Source organism: Bufo bufo, chromosome 4 (assembly GCF_905171765.1).
Source record: "Bufo bufo chromosome 4, aBufBuf1.1, whole genome shotgun sequence".
In the NCBI taxonomy this organism is placed as follows: domain Eukaryota; kingdom Metazoa; phylum Chordata; class Amphibia; order Anura; family Bufonidae; genus Bufo; species Bufo bufo.
In genome coordinates, this window is record NC_053392.1 from 263,664,740 (window position 1) to 263,692,643 (window position 27,904).

The following is a 27,904-nucleotide window of genomic DNA, read 5'->3' on the forward strand; positions in this document are numbered from 1 at the left end:
AGCATGGGAGAATGAGACGCCGGCAGGTTCCCCTGGGTGGAGCCTAACTATGAAGATACCGGAGGCTATAACGGGGGAACGGAGCGGCGCCCAGGTATAACAGTAAGTGCAGGGGGATCCCTGGGCGCCGCTTTACATGTCTGTATAGCTAGTTTAGATGTTTTATTCGAGTGAAAGGTCCTCTTTGAGGGAATCTGCAATGTCTCCTCTAATGTGTCCCGATTTCTGTCCCAACTCTCTAATATCCATTGTTGGAGTGTCTGAGTGTGGAACTGGGTCTATTTTACTGCTGGGATGCAAGATGTCAATGAGCCTGATAGCTTTATAGCCTCTCTGTGCATACTGACTGACTGAGGCTGGGTTCAGACCCGAGCGTCTTTGATATGCGCGTTTAACGCGCGTTTTTGACGCGCGTTTTTTGCAATAGTAAACGCGCGTTTGACGCGCGTTTGTGTGATTGACTGCAATGTCCTATGGCCACAAACGCGCGTCAAAACGCTCAAGTGAGAACCAGGGCCATAGGGAAGCATTGGTTTTCATGTGTTGAGCGTTTTACAGCGCGTTCGAACGCGCTGTAAAACGCATAACCGAAGCAAAGCAATGCTTCCCTATGGGACTGGTTCACATTTTCGCGTTTTACAGCGCGTTCGAACGCGCTGTAAAACGCCAGACGCATACACAAGTTCGGTAGCGTTATTTTGGGTGTTTGTCACGCGTTCCCGTACATAGACTTTACAAGCGCGCATACAGAGACAAGTGTGCACACATTGTCGCGCGTTCCCGAAACGCCCGTACAATCGCGCATACAGAGCGCTCCTTTCAGAACGCTCAGGTGTGAACTGAGCCTTAGGGATAAGCGAAAAAGTCTCAGAATTCCAATCACTTTCTGGGTTGGAAGAAGTCTTTAGGACTGAAGGATTGAGTCTAGACAGACCCCTAAAAATATTAAACTCTGGGATGGACAGGGGTTTGATTGTTTTCCAGTTTATTACCCAGCCTGTCTGATAGTGTCTGAAAGGTTATGAACAGATTGTTTTTCAGGACTGTTTGAGCTTTTTCACAAACCGGAATATGGTAATACACATCTTTTAGATCTATTGATGCCAAGAAATCTCCTTCCTTTAATAGATTTATGTTGGATTTTATGGTGTCCATTTTGAACTTGTCGTATTTTATTCATTTGTTTAGGCTCTTTAAAGAAGTTGTCCGGGTTCAGAGCTGAACCCGGGCATACTCTTCTTTTCACCCAAGCAGCCCCCTGAGGCTAGCATCGGAGCATCTCATGCTCCGATGCGCTCCCTTGCCCTGCGCTAAATCGCGCAGGGCACGGGCTCTTTTGTTTATTATAACACTGCTGGAGAGAAAAATGTAATCTCCCTTATACCTGAAGCCTGGCGTCATTGTTTGGAAGATTCAGTATTTTGGGGATTAAACAAGAAACCTCTGTTTCCGTTTTTTTTTTTTTCTCTGGACGACTGTCCTTTTCTATTGGATCTTTTGGCCTGGAAGGAACTACCTTATTTGACCCTCAGAAAGGGAAATTTTCTTTTATTTGTATCTTTCGGAAATGATTTTTTAGACTCCTAAGCCTTCTCTAAAATATTTTCTCGAGTTTCCGTGAAAGGGCAAACTACATAGTTTCATCTTGGAACGGATGTCATCCGTCCAAGATTTCAACCAAAGCACCCTTCTGGCCACTACACTAGACCCAAGGTTCTTGCTGCTATTCTGAATGATTCTGGAGTGGAATCAGACAGAAAGTCCACCGCTTTTACTAAGAGGGGAAAGGAATTTTTTAGGGAATCATAAGTGACCCCTTCTTTCAGAAGCGATTCTAACTGATATCCATTTTTTTTTTTTTTTTTTTAGGGATCTAGAAACGGACGTGGCAGCTAGATTTGGTTTGAATAAAGCTGCTGTGGCCTCCCAGGTTTTCTTTAGACTTGAATCAGCTTTCTTGTCCATGGGATCATTTAGGGACCCCATGTCCTCAAAAGGAAGGGCATTTGCCCCTTTGACTAATTTTGATAAGGAAACATCTACCTTTGAACAAGAAGAAAACCCCTCATCTTCATTGCTAAATGGAAGGTGACGTCTCATCGTTTTTGGAACAAATAACTTCCCATCTAGAGGATTCCACTCTCTTAATTAGTTCCTGCATATTTTTGTGAACAGGAAAAACTCCTTTTCTTTTGTTCTAGACCACTAAACATTTGATCTTGAACGGATCTCTGGACCTTTTAGTCTAAGAGATCCATGGTCGCCCTGACGGCCTTAATTCCTTTGTATCCTCAGAGGAGAACAAAAACCTTTTAAATTCTGAATCAGACCTAGACGAATCAGAGGAGACAAGACCCTCTGAATCAGATTCTTGATCTGACTCTGAAGACTATGAACTATGGTTCCCTATGTTTTGACGTAGATGCACCAGGGGTAGGCATAGGATTTTCAGACAGAGCTGCCCGCATTTCTTTCCGGATTACATCTCTTAATTCCTCTCTAATAGACGGAACCAAATCTTTTGGCATATTTGAAGTACATTTCCTGCAGAGTTTTTTAGTATATGAATCAGGTAATTTTACTGAACATATAACACATTTCTTAGTTTTTTGACTAGGCTTCGCTCTCTGAGCCCCATCCTTATCACTCTGCATGCATACAGGAAGAGAAGGAGACAGAGGTACAAGGGGGTTAGCATAAGTAAAATTATACAGCATTCTCCCCAAGAGACTTTCAGTAACTTACAATAGTCGGCCTCTAGGAGGTCTCCATTTGGACTGTACCAGGCTCAGACATGTTTGCCGTTTCTACCTCTGACCCCTTTAAATACTCTTACCTGCAGACCTCAGATCAGAGGGTGACATCAGCCTTGATCCTGCGCGCTAATACTAGCTCCGCCCCCTTAGCATGCATTCCACAGAACTGAAGTACCTCTTGGAACGCAGAAGGACCGCACCCGATTTCCAGTGATGTCATCGCAAGCGCCGAAAGTATAAGGCTGCGTTGCGGAGCTTGAACATGACCGGAGGGACTCCTTGAGTGTCCAGTCCGCACATGGACCTCCACGCCCGGCGCGCAGAGCGGGAGGTAAGGAGCAGGAATATCCTTGGTCATCAGCACCTCAAATACCCAACTAGGGTACAGGTGCTACCTGATTCCCTCATGTGGAAGGCATTTTTCTTCTTCTTATCCACCTCTGCCTGCCTTAACCACCTCAGCCCCCAGTGCTTAAACACCCTGAAAGACCAGGCCACTTTTTACACTTCGAGCAATAAACGGTGAAAGTAGTGTAGGTCAGGTCATGCAACTTACCACCCAAATGAATTTTACCTCCTTTTCTTCTCACTAATAGAGCTTTCATTTGGTGGTATTTCATTGCTGCTGACATTTTTACTTTTTTTGTTATTAATCGAAATTTAACGATTTTTTTACAAAAAAATGACATTTTTCACTTTCAGTTGTAAAATTTTGCAAAAAAAACGACATCCATATATAAATTTTGTTCTAAATTTATTGTTCTACATGTCTTTGATAAAAAAAAAATGTTTGGGTAAAAGTTATAGCGTTTACAAATTACTACTATGGTACAAAAATGTGAATTTCCGCTTTTTGAAGCAGCTCTGACTTTCTGAGCACCTGTCATGTTTCCTGAGGTTCTACAATGCCCAGACAGTACAAACACCCCACAAATGACCCCATTTCTGAAATTAGACACCCTAAGGTATTCGCTGATGGGCATAGTGAGTTCATAGAACTTTTTATTTTTTGTCACAAGTTAGCGGAAAATGATTATTTTTATTTTATTTTTTTTCTTACAAAGTCTCATATTCCACTAACTTGTGACAAAAAATAAAAACTTCCATGAACTCACTATGCCCATCAGCGAATACCTTGGGGTGTCTTCTTTCCAAAATGGGGTCACTTGTGGGGTAGTTATACTGCCCTGGCATTCTAGGGGCCCAAATGTGTGGTAAGGAGTTTGAAATCAAATTCTGTAATAAATGGCCGGTGAAATCCGAAAGGTGCTCTTTGGAATGTGGGCCCCTTTGCCCACCTAGGCTGCAAAAAAGTGTCACACATCTGGTATCTCCGTATTCAGGAGAAGTTGGGGAATGTGTTTTGGGGTGTCATTTTACATATACCCATGCTGGGTGAGATAAATATTTTGGTCAAATGCCAACTTTGTATAAAAAATGGGAAAAGTTGTCTTTTGCCAAGATATTTCTCTCACCCAGCATGGGTATATGTAAAATGACACCCCAAAACACATTCCCCAACTTCTCCTGAATACGGAGATACCAGATGTGTGACACTTTTTTGCAGCCTAGGTGGGCAAAGGGGCCCATATTCCAAAGAGCACCTTTCGGATTTCACTGGTCATTTTTTACAGAATTTGATTTCAAACTCCTTACCACACATTTGGGCCCCTAGAATGCCAGGGCAGTGTAACTACCCCACAAGTGACCCCATTTTGGAAAGAAGACACCCCAAGGTATTCGCTGATGGGCATAGTGAGTTCATGGAAGTTTTTATTTTTTGTCACAAGTTAGTGGAATATGAGACTTTGTAAGAAAAAAAAAAAAAAATCATCATCATTTTCCACTAACTTGTGACAAAAAATAAAAAAAATTCTATGAACTCGCTATGCCCAACAGCGAATACCTTGGGGTGTCTTCTTTCCAAAATGGGGTCACTTGTGGGGTAGTTATACTGCCCTGGCATTCTAGGGGCCCAAATGTGTGGTAAGTAGGTAAATGACCTGTGAAATCCGAAAGGTGCTCTTTATACTGCCCTGGCATTTTAGGGGCCCCAAAGCGTGAGAAGAAGTCTGGTATCCAAATGTCTAAAAATGCCCTCCTAAAAGGAATTTGGGCACCTTTGCCCACCTAGGCTGCAAAAAAGTGTCACACATGTGGTATCTCCGTATTCAGGAGAAGTTGGGGAATGTGTTTTGGGGTGTCATTTTACAGAAATATCTTGGCAAAAGACAACTTTTCCCATTTTTTTATACAAAGTTGGCATTTGACCAAGATATTTATCTCACCCAGCATGGGTATATGTAAAATGACACCCCAAAACACATTCCCCAACTTCTCCTGAATACGGAGATACCACATGTGTGACACTTTTTTGCAGCCTAGGTGGGCAAAGGTACCCAAATTCCTTTTAGGAGGGCATTTTTAGACATTTGGATACCAGACTTCTTCTCACGCTTTGGGGCCCCTAAAATGCCAGGGCAGTATAAATACCCCACATGTGACCCCATTTTGGAAAGAAGACACCCCAAGGTATTCAATGAGGGGCATGGCGAGTTCATAGGAAAAAAAAAAATTTTGCCACAAGTTAGCGGAAATTGATTTTTTGGCTTTTTTTCTCACAAAGTCCCCCTTTCCGCTAACTTGGGACAAAAATTTCAATCTTTCATGGACTCAATATGCCCTTCAGCGAATACCTTGGGGTGTCTTCTTTCCAAAATGGTGTTATTTGTGGGGTGTTTGTACTGCCCTGGCATTTGAGGGTCTCCGCAATCATTACATGTATGCCCAGCATTAGGAGTTTCTGCTATTCTCCTTATATTGAGCATACAGGTAATGAGATTTTTTTTTTCCGTTCAGCCTCTGGGCTGAAAGAAAAAAATGAACGGCACAGATTTCTTCATTCGCATCGATCAATGTGGATGAAAAAATCTCTGCCAAAAAAAAGAAAAAGGAGGGGAAAGGCGTCTGCCAGGACATAGGAGCTCCGCCCAACATTTATACCCACTTAGCTCGTATGCCCTGGCGAACCAGATTTCTCCATTCACATCAATCGATGTGGATGAATAAATCATTGCCGGGGTTTTTTTTTATATATATATATATATATACACACAAAGTGTTTGCCAAAGTATATGAACACCGCCACCTCCTCAGCTCATATGCCTCGGCAAACGTATCTTTTACTGCAGAGGAGAAATCTCGTCTTGCAGCGCCGCATACACCGACTTGCGTGTAATCTGACAGCAGCGCAATGCTTCTGTCCGAATGCACATCAGTGCTGCAGCTAGTCGATCGGTTGGTCCACCTGGAAGGTAAACAAAAAAGAAAAAACCAGGCCGCAACGCAATAAATTTATTAACTTTTGAACAGAACATAAACTTTTTTTTTAACTTTTTTAACTGAACGTTAACTTTTTTACTTACCGGTATTTTTTTTTTTGTTTAGTTTTTTTTTACCTTTATAGAACAAACCTCTCCTTCCCCATGGGACAATGTGCAAAGCGCAAATCGCCCAAAGATGTGGCGAAGTACGTTATGCACTTTATCCCAGGTGAAAGGAGAGGTTTGCAGCAGCTGTGAGTAAAAGGGCCCTAATAGCCCTGTGTGCCTGTCCTGTGAGATGCAATCCCTATGCTAAGTGTACCTGTGTGTGGTACTTCCGGAAACACTCTCCATAGCATAGGGCAGGGTGGTCAGGACAGTCAGGACAGAAATAGCGGGTGTCACGCCTTATTCCACTCCTGCTACAGACACGACATCTTTTTCGGGGTGACGGTTGGGTTGAGGTACCAGGAACGACACTGGGGAAATGTCGCTCGTGTAGACGGCTAACTACACTGGTGGATGGGGCCACGGAACCTCCTGGATAAAGGAGGTTCTCGATGATCTCTTCCTGGAATTTGAGGAAGGATCGTGTTCTCCCAGCCTTACTGTAGAGAACAAAACTATTATACAGCGCCAATTGAATTAAATATACAGACACCTTCTTATACCAGCGTCTGGTTCTGCGGGAAACTAAATACGGAGACAACATCTGGTCATTGAAGTCCACCCCTCCCATGAGCGCATTATAGTCGTGGACACAGAGGGGCTTTTCAATGACACGGGTTGCTCGCTCAATTTGTATTGTCGTGTCTGCGTGAATGGAGGAGAGCATGTAAACGTCACGCTTGTCTCTCCATTTCACCGCGAGCAGTTCTTCGTTACACAAGGCAGCCCTCTCCCCCCTTGCAAGACGGGTGGTTACAAGCCGTTGGGGGACGCCCACGCGACTAGTTCGCGCGGTGCCACAGGCGCAAATCCGTTCTAGAAACAAATGCCTAAAGAGGGCCACACTTGTGTAGAAATTGTCCACATAAAGATGGTACCCCTTGCCGAATAAGGGTGACACCAAGTCCCAGACTGTCTTCCCACTGCTCCCCAGGTAGTCAGGGCAACCGACCGGCTCCAGGGTCTGATCTTTTCCCTCATAGATCCAAAATTTGTGGGTATAGCCTGTGGCCCTTTCACAGAGCTTATACAATTTGACCCCATACCGGGCACGCTTGCTTGGGATGTATTGTTTGAAGCCAAGGCGCCCGGTAAAATGTATTAGGGACTCTTCTATGCAGATGTTTTGCTCGGGGGTATACAAATCTGCAAATTTCTGGTTGAAGTGGTCTATGAGGGGCCGAATTTTGTGGAGCCGGTCAAAAGCTGGGTGGCCTCTGGGACGGGAGGTGGTGTTGTCGCTAAAATGCAGGAAACGGAGGATGGCCTCAAATCGTGCCCTGGACATAGCAGCAGAGAACATGGGCATGTGATGAATTGGGTTCGTGGACCAATATGACCGCAATTCATGCTTTTTAGTTAGACCCATGTTGAGGAGAAGGCCCAAAAAATTTTTAATTTCGGAAACTTGGACTGGTTTCCACCGGAAAGGCTGGGCATAAAAGCTTCCCGGGTTGGCGGATATAAATTGTGTGGCATACCGGTTTGTCTCTGCCACGACTAAGTCCAAGAGCTCCGCAGTCAAGAACAGCTCAAAAAATCCCAGGGCCGAACCGATTTGAGCCGTCTCAACCCGAACTCCAGACTGGGCGGTGAAAGGGGGAACTACAGGTGCGGCTGAAGTTGGTGACTGCCAATCAGGGTTTGCCAGCACCTCAGGGATTCTAGGGGCTCTACGGGCCTGTCTGTGCGGTGGCTGCGACGGGGTAACTACTGCACGTGCCACCGTACCAGCTTCAACTGCCCTTCTGGTGCTCGCCACTTCACCATGTTGTACGGCAGTGCTGGTACTAGGTCCAGGGAGGGCTGCGCTGCTGGTGTATGCCTCACCACGTGATCCGGCAGCGACAGCCCCACTCTGCTGCTCTTGAAGCGGATCCTGCACAACCTGTGGTCTAGCGACACGGGGCCGGGTACGCCTGGTGCTATCAGGGACCTCCACCTCCTCGTCCGAACTTTGGGTCAGAGAGCCACTGCTTTCCACAGGTTCATATTCTGACCCGCTAGATTCGTCAGATGAGGGTTCCCATTCCTCATCCAACTGGGTCAGAATCCTGTAGGCCTCTTCAGAAGAATACAACAATATAACAAAATAATAACAAAGACAGGTGCACTCTGCAGTATTGCTAAATCCTCAAACTGTTTTTAAAATTGAGAGATTAGTCAACATGTCCTACGGTGTAGAACATGTCTAAGCCCGGACACCGCGACAAGGTTTCTCAAGTAGCCCGGAGTGCACCTGTCTTTGTTATTGTTTTGTTATATTGTTATATTGTTATATTAATTATTACATCCGCACTTGTTACCTTGTGTAGGATGTCTATTGTGGTACTTGTGGTTCGCTGCGGGCATCCTCCATTGCATGCATTTTGCTGGGGATTGCCATTAGCAACGGGCCACAAGTGCAGGATCTGCTCCCCTATATATATGCACAACTGCATGTGGGTTTGAAGCACCTCCTGCTAATGCCAACCTGTCTTCTTAGTTTGTATATATAGATTTCTGGAGGTGCATAAACTCCTATTTAAATGTGCCTGTTTTCCATCTACAGGTCACATTAAGGTGCACCTGTGAGGCCCGGGACATATCAGCAAGTCTTGAGTGGGACTCACAGACTCCTCCCTCCTCCCATTGCAAGCATGGCCACATGCTGGAGGTAACTGGTGAGTTGTTTGTGAGTCGGCCTTATGCTCCTGTAATTTGCCCACTGGCTCCTGGTATCGCCCAACGGCTCAGGTAGGAGAGTGTAGGGTCCCGGGCTACTTGAGAAACCTTGTCGCGGTGTCCGGGCTTAGACATGTTCTACACCGTAGGACATGTTGACTAATCTCTCAATTTTAAAAACAGTTTGAGGATTTAGCAATACTGCAGAGTGCACCTGTCTTTGTTATTGTTTTGTTATATTGTTATATTAATTATTACATCCGCACTTGTTACCTTGTGTAGGATGTCTATTGTGGTACTTGTGGTTCGCTGCGGGCATCCTCCATTGTATGCATTTTGCTGGGGATTGCCATTAGCAACGGGCCACAAGTGCAGGATCTGCTCCCCTATATATATGCACAACTGCATGTGGGTTTGAAGCACCTCCTGCTAATGCCAACCTGTCTTCTTAGTTTGTATACTCTTCAGAAGAATACCCCCTGTTTGACATTTTGGACTACTAAATTTAGGGGTATTCCCTGAAACTACCCAAGAAAAAAAGCAAGCCTGTCTTACAAAGGGGAGGCTAGAGAAGTACCGGAGGCCGCTGCGGTTGATAAAAAATATCAAAACTGATTTTTTTTTTATCGCCGCAGCGCGTGTAAAATGAATGTGCAGTGATCAAAAAATATATTTTTTTTTTGTCACTGCGGTGGGGCGGGCGTGGGTGAACGCACGTGTGGGCGACCGATCAGGCCTGGTCGGGCAAACACTGCGTTTTGGGTGGAGGGCGAGCTAAGGTGACACTAATACTATTATAGATCTGACCGTGATCAGTTTTGATCACTTACAGATACTATAAAAGTACAAATGCTCATTAGCGATACGCTAAACAGCGAATAAGTGACTGCGGTGCGGTGGGCTGGGCGCTAACTCACGCTAAACTACCTAACCAAGGGGCCTAAACTATCCCTAAAACCTAACAGCCAATACTAGTGGGAAAAAAAAAGTGACAGTTTACACTGATCACTTTTTTTCCTTTCACTAGTGATTGACAGGGGCGATCAAAGGGGTGATCAAAGGGTTAATTGGGGTGCAGGGGGGTGATCTGGGGCTACAGTGAAGTGTTTGGTGTACTCACAGTTCAGTCTGCTCCTCTGCTGGATCCAACTGACAAAAAGGACCAGCAGAGGAGCAGAGAAGCCATATAACAGATCATATTTACTAATATGATCTGTTATATGGCTTGTGATTGGATTTTTTGAAAATCGCCAGCCTGCCAGCCAATGATCGTTGCTGGCAGGCTGGTGATGAACTTGTTCTTTAACTTTTGCCGGCCCGCGATGCGCATGCGCGGGCCGGCTTTGAGCGAAATCTCGCGTCTCGCGAGATGACGCGTATATGCGTGACTGTGCGCAGCGCTGCCACCTCCATAACGCGAATCTGCGTTAGGCAGTCCGGAGGTGGTTAAACAGAACGCGGCCTCACCACAAGTGCCATGAGGATAATCAGTCTCCACCTGCAGGGAGAGGAAGACACTGAGGAGCCGGAAGAGGGTCAAATTTATCTTCCTGTCCCTACCTGGTTGGAGGCGGGTCATCCAGGGATCTCAAGTCTCCCGGAGGTTCAGGGAGTCTCCCGCTATTAGATAGCGGCTCCCTGACGCCGGCATGTGAGACAATACATCCCAGAAAGGTTTACTGATAGCAGGGCAGAGAGATAAGAGAAGTGACAGGACACCGTTTATATTACAGGTTGAATTAACCCTTTAGGGTCAAATTGGCTTCTCAAGGAGATATGTTAAAGGCATCCCTTCTTCTGTCTCATTCAGTAGCTATATAACTATTGAGAGAGATATATTTTTTTTAAATACATTTACATATTTAACCCTCCATTTTAATTCTATTATTTACCCCAGTGTTAAATTCACCCCCCTGGATGCTTTTTTTTTCCTACAGTGGGGTAGATAATTACACACAGGGTTTTAAAGAATAAACTTCCTGACTCAGACCAAGAGCCGACTCAGCAAGTGAATCGAAGCATCCGCGCATGCGCATTGCGCAGCCTAAGCTTCGGTTCTCTTGCTTCTTGTCAGCTCAGCGAATGAACCGAAGATTTGATTCATGAATCGGTTCATTTGAATGAACTGATTCAAATGAACCGATTCATGTGAAAGATCCGAACTTTCCATCTCTAGTTTACTCGCAGTAAACCTTTCCGGCAACCTGTAGCAGTGTCCCCTTCTCGGCGCGTGCGCACAGTGAAAGAAGAAGCCGATGCCAGCAGTCCGCAACGGCGCATCAGGCTGAGCCTGTGTGCATGCGCGGGATCTCAAAGCGGGAGGAGGGAGAGGCGGCACTGAGGAGTAGAAGGCGGCGCTGGGCACGAACGGCGACGTGTGCGGCCGGGCACCATGCATCCACAGACCTCCCCTGCTTGGGCAGTTTAATTCAATGATTGACAGGTTAGTAAAACCTGTTTTTCTGCAGAATAAAGCCACAAATAGCTTTTATTAGGCCACCTTAGAAATCAGAATGCTACCCTGGACATGAGCATATGTTTAGCTCACAGGGCTTATAGGTGGTGACAGAATGCCTTTAATCATATACATAAATATGATAATTTGGGGCAGGGTAATGAGCCCAGTCCTCCACACCATAGAGCAAAGTGTGCAGATACTGCATATGTTTGGAAAATGTAATAAAAAGTTTGTGAAAGAAAAAAAAAAGAAAACCTCCCTGAAATGAGTTTTTGCAGGTTGGGATGTCTGGTCATCTCTCATGGTATGCCGTCATGGAGGATGTAAGGGAAAAACTGGCTTAGTTGCCCAAAGCAACCAATCAGATTCTACCTTTCGTCCTCCAAAGGTGGTCTGAAAAAAGAAAGGTGGAATCTGATTGGTTGCTATGAGCATCTAAGACAGTTCTACTTTTATACCAGTTTTGATAAATCTACCCATATTTTTTAACTGGACCCATGGACTGAGTCTAACTAAAGACATGAAGCAAGTCTGATTTTCCAGTGTGCAATGGCCGATACAACTGACAGATGAGAACTGTGAACGGGGATCATTTAGGCTGGCAGACACTAGGAGCATTCAGTTTCATGGATGTTACGCCCATCAGTCGGGTGCGGCTGGCTTGGCAGTGGAAGTCATGTCCTAGGACAGGCATGTGTATACACAAACAACCCAGTGTTTCCCTGATCCTGTAAAGGCCCAAACTATTGTCCTTCCCAACCATCACCTGCTCGTCAGTGAAGAAGACCACTTTATTTACATGCAGCAATCCTCTCCACAGTATGCGCAAGGAGCGATCACTAATGCAGTTGCTCAACCCCAGTGGATTACGGTTAAAGATTTAAATGTTGATTTGTTGTCTAATCACTCTTTTGATAATGTGTTCGCGTTATACTTGCGCACTATGTATCCCTAATTATCATCTATGGGCAGCAGTTTTAGTTGCCTGGGTGATGGGCTGGTCCCACCCCCTGGTCAGTGAGTCTTTGCTGAGCAGGCCTAGAGGAAAGACGTGTACCCGACAGCTCCTGAATAGAGTTCGGAGTTTAAGTGAATTACTCACAGAATCCATCACGTAATTCAATGCCGGCATGCCGAATAATACAAGTGTATGGCCAGCCCCGAGGATTCGGTTCTGCTGGCCATACACTTGTATAATGACGGCATGCAAAACGGACTGCCTCTAAAGGCATTCTGTTTGGCATGCCGGCATTTAATTACGTGATGGATTTTGTGAGAACAGAATCCATTACATGATTCACTTAAACCCCAAACCCAAATTCAAACCTGCCAAAAGGCACGTTCGCTCAACTCTACTCCTGGAAATTAGCCCTAAGCAAAGGCCTGGTCCAGGGAACCTTCATCTCGGAGTGATAACTGTGCTCCTTTACTGCTGTGGAAAGGGTATATTGCTTTGGCGCCTTCCACACTTTGAGATGGACTGGCCATCCAGATCTGCGTTCTGAAACCCCCCGACTGGGAATTGCAGAAAGAGTTAGGCCTCATGGACACGACCGTTGTTGTGTTCCGTTCCGCAAAATGGGGTTCCGTTGTTCCGTGATCCGTTTCAGTTTCAGTGTGTCTTCCTTTATTTTTGGAGGACCATCAGACATAAAGGAATGTAAAAAAAAAGTCTAAGACAGGTTTGCCATGCAAATGATAGGAATAAAACGGACGCGGATGACAATCTTGTGTGCCTCAGTGTTTTTTTGCGGTCCCATTGACGTGAATGGGTCCGCAAACCGTTTTCCGCGGAAATAATAGGACAGGTTATATTTTTTTGACGGACTGGAACCACGGATCACGGACGCGGATGGCAAACGGTGCACTATCCGCATTTTCAACGGCTCCATAGAAATGAATGGGTCCGCACCTGAAATGCTAAAATCGGCGGAACAGACGCGGAAGCAAACAACGGTCTGTGGTTATTTTGGGAGATTGCAAAGTGTACTTAGAGACTCGAGGACAACTACCACCATTGTTACTGCATATACACAACTACTGGGAGGAGCTTACTCTGTAAAATACCAAGAAGTGTGCCTAGTTCAGTTATAGGTACTACAACTCCCATCATGTTCTCAGTAAAGTTAGAGACTTTATATATTACAACCAGGTGGTCCTGGTCATTGACTCCGCAATCCATTTTCCAACCATCTACCTATCAAGGGCACCCCAGGCACCACCATACAGGAGCCCCTAAACATTCAGGGTGTGACCCAAGAGAAGAAAGGGTGCGGCCTCCACTCACTGCATGGTGCCCCAGTGAGTGCAGGGGAAAAGGATTAGCCACTGTGGGGGCTACAGCCATCCTCATTACCACCGCCACCACACGTCCCCCCTGCAGCCCAGAGCGCTGCATAGACATGTGTGTACTTATGGCCAAGGAGGATGAGGAGCACTGGTTGGATTGTGATGTCATAATAGCCATATGATGTCACAAATGCGAGGTCGTTTACTCGCACTCATTACTAGTGTTTTACATCCTTAGGGCTCGTTCACATGACCGTGTGAAGCCCGTGCCCGTGTTGCGGTCCGCAATGCACGGGCACCGACCTTGGCCCAGCCACATGGGGATCGTGGACCCCTTCACTTGAATGGGTCCACGATCCCTCTATATAGACCATGTTCTATCTTTCAGCGGTGCAGAGGCACGGAACGGAACCCCAGGAAGCACTCCGTAGTGCTTCCGTAGTGCTCCGTTCCGCATCTCTGGATTTGCGGACCCATTCAAGTGAATGGGTCCGCATCCGTGATGCGGAATGGAATGCACACAGAACGATGCCAGTGTATTGCGGATCCGCAATACGCCAACGGGCAGCAGACGTTCTTGTGAACAAGCCCTTAGGCTGGAAAATTGTCTAGAAACAGAGGAGTTGTTAAGAGGAGCTGTAAATTGCTTTACAGTTACTACATGTTGGCATACTTGGAGGAGAATCTGCGCCATTTTCACCAACATGTTAACTGAGCCATATTACATCACTATGGATGACTTAGTCGTACATGCCCGATAACATGTAAATGAGCAATCTAGGTGTGACATCTAGGTAAGGACGTGCTTCATTCATACCCCATCTAACCCTGGGCAACTGTTACATAGTCTGCCACTCCACTGGAACTGGGTCCCCACCGCACAGAAGAATATGTATGCCAGTGGATGGGACCTCCTCTTTCTGATCTCTACAACAGTATGGATATCCAGAGTGGTCACCACTGGCCAGTCACAAGGACATCAGAAGGATCCTGACATGTAAGGAAACTGCAGATACTGCAACTCCCAAATACCCTGCTATTGTGCCTGAGCAATGTATATATCTATATATCGAGCACTTCCCTGATGCAGCTGACACTAGTACACCACACCGACTCATCACATATACATCTCTGCACTAGATGAGCATGGGACTAGTTACCCTACAGCAGAACACAGTATGCAGAACCTATAGTATGGTACAGGTATAGGACTAGTTACCCTACAGCAGAACACAGTACACTACACTGTATGCAGAACCTATAGTACAGGTATAGGACTAGTTACCCTACAGCAGAACACAGTACACTACACTGTATGCAGAACCTATAGTACAGGTATAGGACTAGTTACCCTACAGCAGAACACAGTACACTACACTGTATGCAGAACCTATAGTACAGGTATAGGACTAGTTACTCTGCAGCAGGACACATACTGTACACAGCACACTACTTCTACATGGACAGTACCTATAGTACAGGTATAGGACACATACACAGCACACTATATGGACAGTACCTATAGTACAAGGTATAGGACACATACACAGCACACTATATGGACAGTACCTATAGTACAAGGTATAGGACACATACACAGCACACTATATGGACAGCACCTATAGTACAAGGTATAGGACACATACACAATCACTATATGGACAGTACCTATAGTACAAGGTATAGGACCCATACACAATCACTATATGGACAGTACCTATAGTACAAGGTATAGGACACATACACAATCACTATATGGACAGCACCTATAGTACAAGGTATAGGACACATACACAATCACTATATGGACAGTACCTATAGTACAAGGTATAGGACACATACACAATCACTATATGGACAGTACCTATAGTACAAGGTATAGGACCCATACACAATCACTATATGGACAGTACCTATAGTACAAGGTATAGGACACATACACAATCACTATATGAACAGTACCTATAGTACAGGTATAGGACACACACAGCACACTGTATGGACAGTACCTATAGTACAGGTATAGGACACACAGCACACTATATGGACAGTACCTATAGTACAAGGTATAGGACACATACACAGCACACTATATGGACAGTACCTATAGTACAAGGTATAGGACACATACACAGCACACTATATGGACAGTACCTATAGTACAAGGTATCGGACACAGCCACGTGCTCTTTGCCTCTGTCGCTCACCACAGCTGGAGACTGAAGAGAAGAGCCGCGCTGCAGGGATGCGTTATATAAACATACAGGGGCGGGGCTGCACGTGGGGTGTGGTCCTGTACACCAATCAGATAAGTAGGCTGCCTATAGATTTGCATAGTTTTCGGTACATACATTCCTAATAATGATGGCGAGTGCAGCGCAGTGGGAATACTGGAGACTGCAGTAGTGCAGCGCTGTGGTCTGTGACGTCTCCGCCTCACTAGTGCAGCGCTGTGGTCTGTGACGTCTCCGCCTCACTGACTGGCCGCTCTCGCTCTAATGTGATGTGCCCCCGGTTCAGCGCCCTTATAAACGGCCGCAGACGGCTGTGAGGGTGATGAGCGCCAGTCTCTCTATGGGCTGATCTGATTGGTTGAGCCGGCGCCCCCTTTCTTCCCTCTTCCACGTGTGTATCCTGAAGCTCTTCAGAACATCCTATGTTCCCGAGTCTCATAGACTTCTGTGCACACACGTCCGATTTCGGCTCTGCGCCTTTCTTTTAGGGGGCATTGACATGCAGCATGTGTTTAAAAAAAAAAAAAAAAAAGCACATCTGGGCATAATTAATGTGAAGGGGGCACATCTGGGCATAACTACTGTGAATGAGGCACAGCGCTGGCATAACTACTGTGTAGTGGCATAAAGGGGAAATAATTACTATGTGGAGGGTGTGTAGTTCTGTTTTGGGCAGAGACCTGGTCTACATAGTAACATAGTACATAAGGCCGAAAAAAGACATTTGTCCATCCAGTTCGGCCTGTTATCCTACAAGTTGATCCAGAGGAAGGCAAAAAACCCTGTGAGGTAGAAGCCAATTTTCCTCACTTTAGGGGAATAAAAAATTCCTTCCCGACTCCAATCAGGCAATCAGAATAACTCCCTGGATCAACGACCCCTCTCTAGTAGCTATAGCCTGTAATATTATTACACTCCAGAAATACATCCAGGCCCCTCTTGAATTCCTTTATTGTACTCACCATCACCACCTCCTCAGGCAGAGAGTTCCATAGTCTCACTGCTCTTACCGTAAAGAATCCTTTTCTATGTTTGTGTACAAACCTTCTTTCCTCCAGACGCAGAGGATGTCCCCTCGTCACTGTCACAGTCCTGGGGATAAATAGATGATGGGAGAGATCTCTGTACTGACCCCTGATATATTTATACATATTAATTAGATCTCCCCTCAGTCGTCTTTTTTCTAAAGTGAATAACCCTAATTTTGATAATCTTTCAGGGTACTGTAGTTGCCCCATTCCAGTTATTACTTTAGTTGCCCTCCTCTGGACCCTCTCCAGCTCTGCTATGTCTGCCTTGTTCACTGGAGCCCAGAACTGTACACAGTACTCCATGTGTGGTCTGACTAATGATTTGTAAAGTGGTAGGACTATGTTCATATCACGGGAATCTATGCCCCTTTTGATGCAACCCATTATCTTATTGGCCTTGGCAGCAGCTGCCTGACACTGGTTTTTGCAGCTTAGTTTGCTGTTTATTAAAATTCCTAGATCCTTTTCCATGTCAGTGTTACCGAGTGCTTTATCATTTAGTATGTACGGGTGACTTGCATTATTTCTTCCCATGTGCATAACTTTACATTTGTCAGTGTTAAACCTCATCTGCCACTTATCTGCCCAAGCCTCCAATCTATCCAGATCCCTCTGTAGTAGTATACTGTCTTCTTCAGTGTTAATTACTTTACACAGTTTAGTGTCATCTACGAAAATTGATACTTTACTATGCAAGCCTTCTACAAGATCATTAATAAATATATTGAAGAGAATAGGGCCCAATAGTGACCCCTGAGGTACTCCACTAGTGACAGTGACCCAATCTGAGTGTGTACCGTTAATAACCACCCTCTGTTTTCTATCACTCAGCCAGTTACTTACCCACATACAGATGTTTTCTCCCAGTCCGAGCATTCTCATTTTATATACTAACCTTTTATGTGGTACAGTGTCAAATGCTTTAGAGAAGTCCAGATATACGACATCCATTGATTCGCCGCTGTCAAGTCTAGAACTTACCTCCTCATAGAAACTGATTAAATTAGTTTGACATGACCGATCCCTCACGAAGCCATGCTGATATGGCGTTATTTGCTTATTTCCGTTAAGATGCTCTAAGATAGCATCTCTCAGAAAACCTTCAAACAGTTTACCCACAACAGATGTTAACCTTACCGGCCTATAGTTTCCAGGCTCTGTTTTTGGACCCTTTTTGAATATTGGCACCACATTTGCCATGCACCAATCCTGTGGAACATTCCCTGTCAGTATAGAGTCCGCAAATATCAGAAATAAGGGTCTGGCTATGACATTACTTAATTCCCTTAGGATACGGGGGTGTATGCCATCCGGTCCTGGCGATTTGTCTATTTTGATCTTTTTAAGTCGCTGTTGTACTTCTTCCTGGGTCAGACAGGACACTTTTAATGGCGAATTTATTTCAACATTCAGCATGTCATCTGACAGTTTATTTTCCTCAGTAAATACATTGGAGAAAAAAAATATTTAACAGCTTTGCTTTCTCCTCGTCGCTCTCTGCGACTCCCCCCTCCTTACTCTTTAAAGGGCCGACACCTTCAGATTTATACTTTTTAACATTTATATAATTGAAGAACATTTTAGGGTTAGTTTTACTCTCTTTGGCAATTAATCTCTCGGTCTCTAGTTTGGCCGCTTTCATTTGTTTTTTACATGTTCTGTTTTTTTCCTTATAGTTTTTCAGTGCTTCCGTGCTACCCTCCTGTTTTAGTGTTTTATATGCTTTCTTTTTGTCATTTATTGCTTTCTTTACAGTTCTGTTTATACACATTGGTTTCTTTTTGTTCCTTAACCTTTTATTCCCATACGGTATGTACCTCTCACAATGAGAGTATGGGAACATGAGCCGCAGCGTATTACTCGCCCGCACATATTGTCCCTGTGCTTATTAAAAGCTGGGAGGTTTTCTAATAGCCTGTGGATCTTGCTGCTGATTTAACCCTTTGCTTTGCGACCATATTCATGCAGATTTGTTACATAAATTTCTGTCACTGAAAAGCAGCTCCATTCCTGTGAATGAGGCCGTGGTGGTGACAAGCTCCATTCATGTGAATGAGGCCGTGGTGGTGACAAGCTCCATTCATGTGAATGAGGCCGTGGTGGTGACAAGCTCCATTCATGTGAATGAGGCCGTGGTGGTGACAAGCTCCATTCATGTGAATGAGGCCGTGGTGGTGACAAGCTCCATTCCTGTGAATGAGGCCGTGGTGGTGACAAGCTCCATTCATGTGAATGAGGCCGTGGTGGTGACAAGCTCCATTCCTGTGAATGAGGCCGTGGTGGTGACAAGCTCCATTCATGTGAATGAGGCCGTGGTGGTGACAAGCTCCATTCATGTGAATGAGGCCGTGGTGGTGACAAGCTCCATTCATGTGAATGAGGCCGTGGTGGTGACAAGCTCCATTCCTGTGAATGAGGCCGTGGTGGTGACAAGCTCCATTCATGTGAATGAGGCCGTGGTGGTGACAAGCTCCATTCCTGTGAATGAGGCCGTGGTGGTGGCAAGCTCCATTCATGTGAATGAGGCCGTGGTGGTGACAAGCTCCATTCCTGTGAATGAGGCCGTGGTGGTGACAAGCTCCATTCATGTGAATGAGGCCGTGGTGGTGACAAGCTCCATTCCTGTGAATGAGGCCGTGGTGGTGACAAGCTCCATTCATGTGAATGAGGCCGTGGTGGTGACAAGCTCCATTCCTGTGAATGAGGCCGTGGTGGTGACAAGCTCCATTCATGTGAATGAGGCCGTGGTGGTGACAAGCTCCATTCATGTGAATGAGGCCATGGTGGTGACAAGCTCCATTCATGTGAATGAGGCCGTGGTGGTGGCAAGCTCCATTCATGTGAATGAGGCCGTGGTGGTGACAAGCTCCATTCCTGTGAATGAGGCCGTGTTGGCGGAAAGCTCCATTCATGTGAATGAGGCCGTGGTGGTGACAAGCTCCATTCCTGTGAATGAGGCCGTGGTGGTGACAAGCTCCATTCATGTGAATGAGGCCGTGGTGGTGACAAGCTCCATTCCTGTGAATAAGGCCGTGGTGGTGACAAGCTCCATTCATGTGAATGAGGCCGTGGTGGTGACAAGCTCCATTCCTGTGAATGAGGCCGTGTTGGTGACAAGCTCCATTCCTGTGAATGAGGCCGTGGTGGTGACAAGCTCCATTCATGTGAATGAGGCCGTGTTGGTGACAAGCTCCATTCATGTGAATGAGGCCGTGTTGGTGACAAGCTCCATTCCTGTGAATGAGGCCGTGGTGGTGGCAAGCTCCATTCATGTGAATGAGGCCGTGGTGGCGGCAAGCTCCATTCATGTGAATGAGGCCGTGGTGGCGGCAAGCTCCATTCATGTGAATGAGGCCGTGGTGGCGACAAGCTCCATTCATGTGAATGAGGCCGTGTTGGTGCAGCACACCAGACCTGCAGGGTATTGCGATTGTGAGGTCACGGTTTTTGGGCAAGCTAGGGTTACTCACAGTTCTGTAGGATGACCCTGGGCAGGCGCACAGCAGTGAAGGAGAGGCTGGCACAGGAGTCCTCTGGGGCACACTCTGTATTTAGGGACCAGGCCTGGTGGTGGATGAGGTGCCCTGGATGTTGCAGGTGTTTTATGTGCCTGGGGCAAGGTCCCTTTAAGGTTCGTGAAGCCAGTGCCTGTAACGGTGGCACAGCGATTTTATAGCCGTAGTAATTGAGGTACACTGATGGTATGGTGAACCAAACTTCGCTTTACTTGAAACAGTTCAACTTTGTACAGTTGGGTATCAATTCAGTTCCACATGTCATAGATACTTACTTCACAAGCAGGCTTTACACATCAATGGCAGGTATACTGTTCCTTGCAAGATACTCAGAGGGTAATCAACAACACACTCAGAATCAGGCTGTACCTTCTCCTCAGAAATAGCGTACACTGTTCCTTAGAACTCCTGTCTGGCTTTCATCCCAAGGCCCGGATGCCCCAATGCTGGCTTTTATCCTTGGTAAACAATCTTCCTCCCGTATTATTCCTTTGCCCTTCAGCTTACTTGGTTTAGCTGGTAACACTGGCTCTGCTTGGCTTGTGGGAACTGCAGGTTTCTCCCAGGATGTAAACTCTTCTCATGGGGTGAATCTTCTGAGCTAACTGAGGCTCATTATCCACAGGCAGGCTATAATCCTTCACTAGCCTCCAGGTAGCAACTAGCAGCCTGGACTATCTAGCTGCATGTCAGGAGGAGACCCTCAGCATATCTCTGGCTAAGATGCCCTCTCACTTCTGTCTCCACAGACTCCTGACTACAGACTAAGGCCTCATGCACACGACAGTATTTTGCGTTCAGTATACTGGCCGTTTTTGTAGTTCAGTATGCGGTACATATACTGAACCATTCATTTCAATGGTTCAGCAAAAAATACTGAAGTGTCTCCGTGTGCATTCCGTTTCAGTATTTCCGTTTTTCCGTACCGTGAAAAGATAGAACATGTCCTATTCTTGTCCGCAAATCACGGTGCTTGGCTCCATTCAAGTCAATGGGTCCGCAAAAAAAACGGAACACATACGGAAATGCATCCGTATGTCTTCCGTTTCCGTTCCGTTTTTTGCTGAACCATCTATTGAAAATGTTATGGCCAGCCCCATTTCATCTATGTAATTACTGTATACTGTATATGCCATACAGAAAAACGGAACGGAAAAACGGAACAGAAACGGAAACACAACGGAAACAAAAAACGGAACAACGGATCCGTGAAAAACGGACCGCAAAACACTGAAAAAGCCATACGGTCGTGTGCATGAGGCCTAAGGCTACTTTCACACTAGCGTGGGGGTTCCGCTTGTGAGCTCCGTTTGAAGGGGCTCACAAGCGGCCCCGAACGCATCCGTCCTGCCCTAATGCATTCTGAGTGGATGCGGATCCGCACAGAATGCATCAGTCTGGCAGCGTTCAGCCTCCGCTCCGCTCAGCAGGCGGACACCTGAACGCAGCTTGCAGCGTTCGGGTGTCCGCCTGGCCGTGCGGAGGCAAACGGATCCGTCTAGACTTACAATGTAAGTCAATGGGGACGGATCCATTTGAAGTTGACACAATATGGTTCAATTTTCAAACGGATCCGTCCCCCATTGACTTTCAATGTAAAGTCAAAATGGATCCGTCTGAACTACACTGCTCAAAAAAGTAAAGGGAACACAAAAATAACACATCCTAGATCTGAATTAATTAAATATTCTTCTGAAATACTTTGTTCTTTACATAGTTGAATGTGCGGACAACAAAATCACACAAAAATAAAAAAATGGAAATCAAATTTTTTAACCCATGGAGGTCTGGATTTGGAGTCACACTCAAAATTAAAGTGGAAAAACACACTACAGGCTGATCCAACTTTGATGTAATGTCCTTAAAACAAGTCAAAATGAGGCTCAGTAGTGAGTGTGGCCTCCATGTGCCTGTATGACCTCCCTACAACGCCTGTGCATGCTCCTGATGAGGTGGCGGACGGTCTCCTGAGGGATCTCCTCCCAGACCTGGACTAAAACATCTGCCAACTCCTGGACAGTCTGTGGTGCAACGTGACGTTGGTGGATAGAGCGAGACATGATGTCCCAGATGTGCTCAATTGGATTCAGGTCTGGGGAACGGGCGGGCCAGTCCTTCGTCTTGCAGGAACTGCTGACATACTTCAGCCACATTCAGTCTAGCATTGTCTTGCATTAGGAGGAACCCAGGGCCAACCGCACCAGCATATGGTCTCACAAGGGGTCTGAGGATCTCATCTCGGTACCTAATGGCAGTCAGGCTACCTCTGGCGAGCACATGGAGGGCTGTGCGGCCCTCCAAAGAAATGCCACCCCACACTATTACTGACCCAATGCCAAACCGGTCATGCTGGAGGATGTTGCAGGCAGCAGAACATTCTCCACGGCGTCTCAAGACTCTGTCACGTCTGTCACATGTGCTCAGTGTGAACCTGCTTTCATCTGTGAAGAGTACAGGGCGCCAGTGGCGAATTTGCCAATCTTGGTGTTCTCTGGCAAATGCCAAACGTCCTGCACGGTGTTGGGCTGTAAGCACAACCCCCACCTGTGGACGTCGGGCCCTCATATCACCCTCATGGAGTCTGTTTCTGACCGTTTGAGCAGACACATGCACATTTGTGGCCTGCTGGAGGTCATTTTGCAGGGCTCTGGCAGTGTTCCTCCTGTTCCTCCTTGCACAAAGGCGGAGGTAGCGGTCCTGCTGCTGGGTTGTTGCCCTCCTACGGCCTCCTCCACGTCTCCTGATGTACTGGCCTGTCTCCTGGTAGCGCCTCCATGCTCTGGACACTACGCTGACAGACACAGCAAACCTTCTTGCCACAGCTCGCATTGATGTGCCATCCTGGATAAACTGCACTACCTGAGCCACTTGTGTGGGTTGTAGACTCCGTCTCATGCTACCACTAGAGTGAAAGCACCGCCAGCATTCAAAAGTGACCAAAACATCAGCCAGGAAGCATAGGAACTGAGAAGTGGTCTGTGGTCACCACCTGCAGAACCACTCCTTTATTGGGGGTGTCTTGCTAATTGCCTATAATTTCCACCTGTTGTCTATCCCATTTGCACAACAGCATGTGAAATTGATTGTTACACAGTGTTGCTTCCTAAGTGGACAGTTTGATTTCACAGAAGTGTGATTGACTTGGAGTTACATTGTGTTGTTTAAGTGTTCTCTTTATTTTTTTGAGCAGTGTACTTTCACACTTAGAATTTTTTCTAAACTATAATGCAGACGGATCCGTTCTGAACGGATCCAAACGTCTGCATTATAGGAGAGGATCCGTCTGTGCAGACACCAGACGGATCCTCTCTGAACGCAAGTGTGAAAGTAGCCTAACCCCTCCCTGTCTGGGCCTGAACATTTATACTAGGGGCTCCCTATCTCCCTCTAGTGTCTAGGATGCTACACTACACCCCAATAGGCCTGCTGTACATGTCACAGGTGAACAATACATATAAAAACATATAGAAAATACATTAAAATGGACGGTTAAATATACTGCCACTGTCCCTCAGGAGTAGGAGTACCAAGTGGCCCAATTGACCCTTGTGTAGTGCCCACATTCACCTAGTGGGACACTACATTGGCGACAAGCTCCATTCATGTGAATGAGGCCGTGGTGGTGACAAGCTCCATTCATGTGAATGAGGCCGTGGTGGTGGCAAGCTCCATTCATGTGAATGAGGCCGTGGTGGTGGCAAGCTCCATTCATGTGAATGAGGCCGTGGTGGTGGCAAGCTCCATTCATGTGAATGAGGCCGTGGTGGTGGCAAGCTCCATTCATGTGAATGAGGCCGTGGTGGTGGCAAGCTCCATTCATGTGAATGAGGCCGTGGTGGTGACAAGTTCCATTCATGTGAATGAGGCCGTGGTGGTGACAAGTTCCATTCCTGTGAATGAGGCCGTGGTGGTGACAAGCTCCATTCATGTGAATGAGGCCGTGGTGGTGACAAGCTCCATTCATGTGAATGAGGCCGTGGTGGTGACAAGCTCCATTCATGTGAATGAGGCCGTGGTGGTGACAAGCTCCATTCCTGTGAATGAGGCCGTGGTGGTGACAAGCTCCATTCCTGTGAATGAGGCCGTGGTGGTGACAAGCTCCATTCATGTGAATGAGGCCGTGGTGGTGACAAGCTCCATTCATGTGAATGAGGCCGTGGTGGTGACAAGCTCCATTCATGTGAATGAGGCCGTGGTGGTGACAAGCTCCATTCATGTGAATGAGACCGTGTTGGCGGCAAGCTCCATTCAGATAACAGGACATATGGAAAGGAGGCGTGCAGATGTATTCAGCGCCCTGCTACAGGTAATACACCCACCTATAGACTACGTCCACTAATCCAAAAAAAAGCTTGAGTTTCTCCTCTAAGGACCTGTTCACACAACTTTTTCTGGGGCTGCTTGTGACATGTTTTCTGTGTGGAATCTGCACCAAAACCGCTTCTAAAAAGCCTCCCATTCATTTCCATGAGAAGCTGAAAGAAACGTGCCAAAAACCACACGAAAAATCAGCACAGAGTGTTTTCAAATTCCATCCCGGGTATGTTCACACTGCGTCTTTTGCCATGGAACTTGGGCGAGGACACCTGCACTGAAATTTCGCCACCGGCCGCTTGGTTTCTGCCTCCCATTCACTTCAGTGGGAGGCAGCTCTGAGGATCGTGGAGCAGTTGTCCGTAGAACGGAACGGATCCGGACCCATTCATTTTCAATGGGGACGGAAAATATGCGGACAGCACACAGTGTGCTGTCCGCATCCGCATTTCCGGTCCGCAGCTCCGGAAAAAATAGAGCAAGTCCTCTTCAAGTCCGCAGCTGCGGACAAGAATAGTAATGATCTATTAAGTGTCGGCGATGTGCAGCGTCAGTTTTGCCGACCGCAAAACACTATGAACGTCTGAATGGACCCTAAGGGCTCATTCACACAGCTGTTGCCGTATTGCGGCCCGCATACGGCGGGTCCACAATACACGGGGCACTGGCCGTGTGCATTCCGCATCACGGATGCGATGCAGAACAGAACCCTACGGAAGCACTACAGAGTTCTTCCATGGGTTCCGTTCCGTGCCTCCGCACCGCAAAAAGATAGAACTTGTTCTATCTTTTTGCAGAACGGACGGATCGTGGACCCCAATCAAGTGAATGGGGTTGCGATCCGCATGTGGCAGCCCCACGGCCGGTGGCCGTGCATTGCGGACCGCAATTTGCGGTCCACAGCATGGGCATGGAGGGGCAACGGTCGTGTGAACAAGCCCTAAGGCCTCTTGCACACTAACGTTTTTTATTTCCGTTCTTGCGGATTCCATTTGCGGTCCATATGTGGAACCATTCATTTCAATGGTTCCGCAAGAAAACCAGAACGTACTCCGTATGCATTCCGTTTCCATTCCGCTGAAACATAGAACTTGTCCTATTATTGCCCGCAAATCACGTTCCGTGGCTCCATTCAAGTTAATGGGTCCGCAAAATAAACAGAATGCATCCGTATGTCTTCCGTATCAGTTCCGTTTTTGCAGAACCATCTATTGGAAATTTTATGCACAGCCCAATTTTTTAATGTACTTACTGGTTAAACATTATTGTATGCTTCTGTTTCCGATCCGCAAAAAACAGATCACAAACGGAAACCAAATGGAAAAAACGGAACGGAAGCTGAAACACTACTGAAACAAAAAAACAGAAAAACAGACCACAAACAGAAAAAGCCATACGGTCGTCTGCAAGAGGCCTAAAGCTGCGCTGAGCGGGGACATGCCCGTTGTAAGCGCAGCCACAGCTTTGAGCCGCCGCTCTGAAATCCTTAGCGCTGCAAAATTTCGGAGCATCTTCCCATGCCAAAATTCTGTGGTAATGCCCGCCATGTCAACGGCCCCTAACTGCAGTGTGATGAAAACTTATATTTTTACTAGATAAACCCATGAAATGACTCATGATTATCCGCATCTGTATGTCCGTCCCTTAGCCCCGCAAAAAAAAATAGAACATGTCCTATTTTTGTCCATTTTAAGCATTGTTACAATTGATCCGCAAAAAAACATGTCATCCGTTTTTGGTTTTTGTGCAGATCCGCAATTTGCGGACCGCAAAACACATACGGTCCTGTGCATGTAGCCTATAGAACATGCTGCGTTTTTCATGCAATGCAGAACTGATGCGTGGAAATAAAAAACGCTCATGTACACAGACCCATTGAAAGGAATGAGTCAGGATTCAGTGCGGGGGCTATGCGTTCACGTCATGCTTTTTACCACAAAATCACAGTGAGATAAAGTTGTCACTGTGATTTTGTAGTAAAAAGGTCACAGAGAGGCACAGAGCATTATCAATCAGGTTACTGCTCCGTGTCTCTGCTGTCCGGAACGGGGATTGGCTCTCTTTCACGCAGCGGATTCCACATACAGGATCCGCTAGAGCCCTAAGGGTTACATAGCATCATAAATAAATATAATGCTATGTGACCCCCATCAGTGCTGGGAGGTCAGGCCGGGAACTGCGCTGTAGACTCGCAGCGTGACGAACGCTGGTCTGCAAGGGGGCTGAGGGTACGGCTACACTGCAATTTTGGTCAGGACAGATGTCGCACGACCAAAGACATGTGCTGTCCACGTTTTTCACGGATAGCACCCGTAACTCAATGATTTTAATGTGTTTGTTCACGTATAATTATTTTTTTTTATATACTTCTGTGGGTCAGTGAAAAAATCTTGGAGACATGAAACTACTTTGGTCCTGTTCTGTGTTTAGAGCCGCACCTGGTTTTGGCTCAAAATTACTGATGGAAATCACTGACCAAACGCTGACATGAGGCATGAGAAGGAGCTGCAGAGTTTTGTTTCTTTGTCCTCATTCACATGTCAGTGTTCGCTAAAACCAGGTGCGGCTCTAAACACAGAACAGGAGCATATCTTTTCCTTAGGGCTCATGCACACAAACGGATTTTATTTCCGTGTCCGTTCCATTTTTTTTGCGGACCGTATGCGGAACCATTCATTTCAATGCGTCCGCAAAAAAAACCAGAAGTTATTCCAAGTGCATTCCGTTTCCGTATTTCCGATCCGCAAAAAAATAGAACATGTCCTATTATTGTCTGCATTAAGGACAAGGATAGTACTATGAAGGGCCAGCTGTTCCGTTCTGCAAAATACGGAATGCATATTATTCCGGCCAGAGTTCCGTTTATTGCGGACCGCCAAATACATTAGGTCGTGTGAGCCCTTATACTTTATGTCTGTGGAGGCTCCAATCCTGGTTTTGGCTCACAATCACTGACGAGTGAATGAGGCCTAACTCAGGTTCAGGTGGAACCCTGGCTGAAAGCTTGGTTGCACAAAGGCGACTTCTGATGTTGAATGCAAAAAAAAGGCTATGAACAGAATATGTGGATCATAGAAGTGGATACGAGATTTATCACATTAATCTATGACCAGGCCTGCTCTTCTCCATAAATTAAATGCCTGCTCCGGCAG

The 27,904-nt window shown here is 46.3% G+C and overlaps 1 protein-coding gene across 3 annotated transcripts in view; it reads right to left on the reverse strand.

The window, feature by feature from the left end:
* Nucleotides 1–16,079, reverse strand: part of LOC120998076 (glutathione S-transferase 3-like) — a 48,232-nt gene extending 32,153 nt beyond the window's left edge. Inside the window, exon 1 of one of the 3 annotated variants that reach the window (XM_040428555.1) lies at nt 16,010–16,079. The gene's annotated coding sequence lies outside the window, so the exon portion shown is untranslated. Of the gene's footprint in view, nt 1–15,128; nt 15,152–15,812; nt 15,926–16,009 lie in introns of those variants that run through there. The other 2 variants (XM_040428553.1, XM_040428554.1) reach the window with 2 other exon arrangements.
* Nucleotides 16,080–27,904: the final 11,825 nt, after the last annotated feature.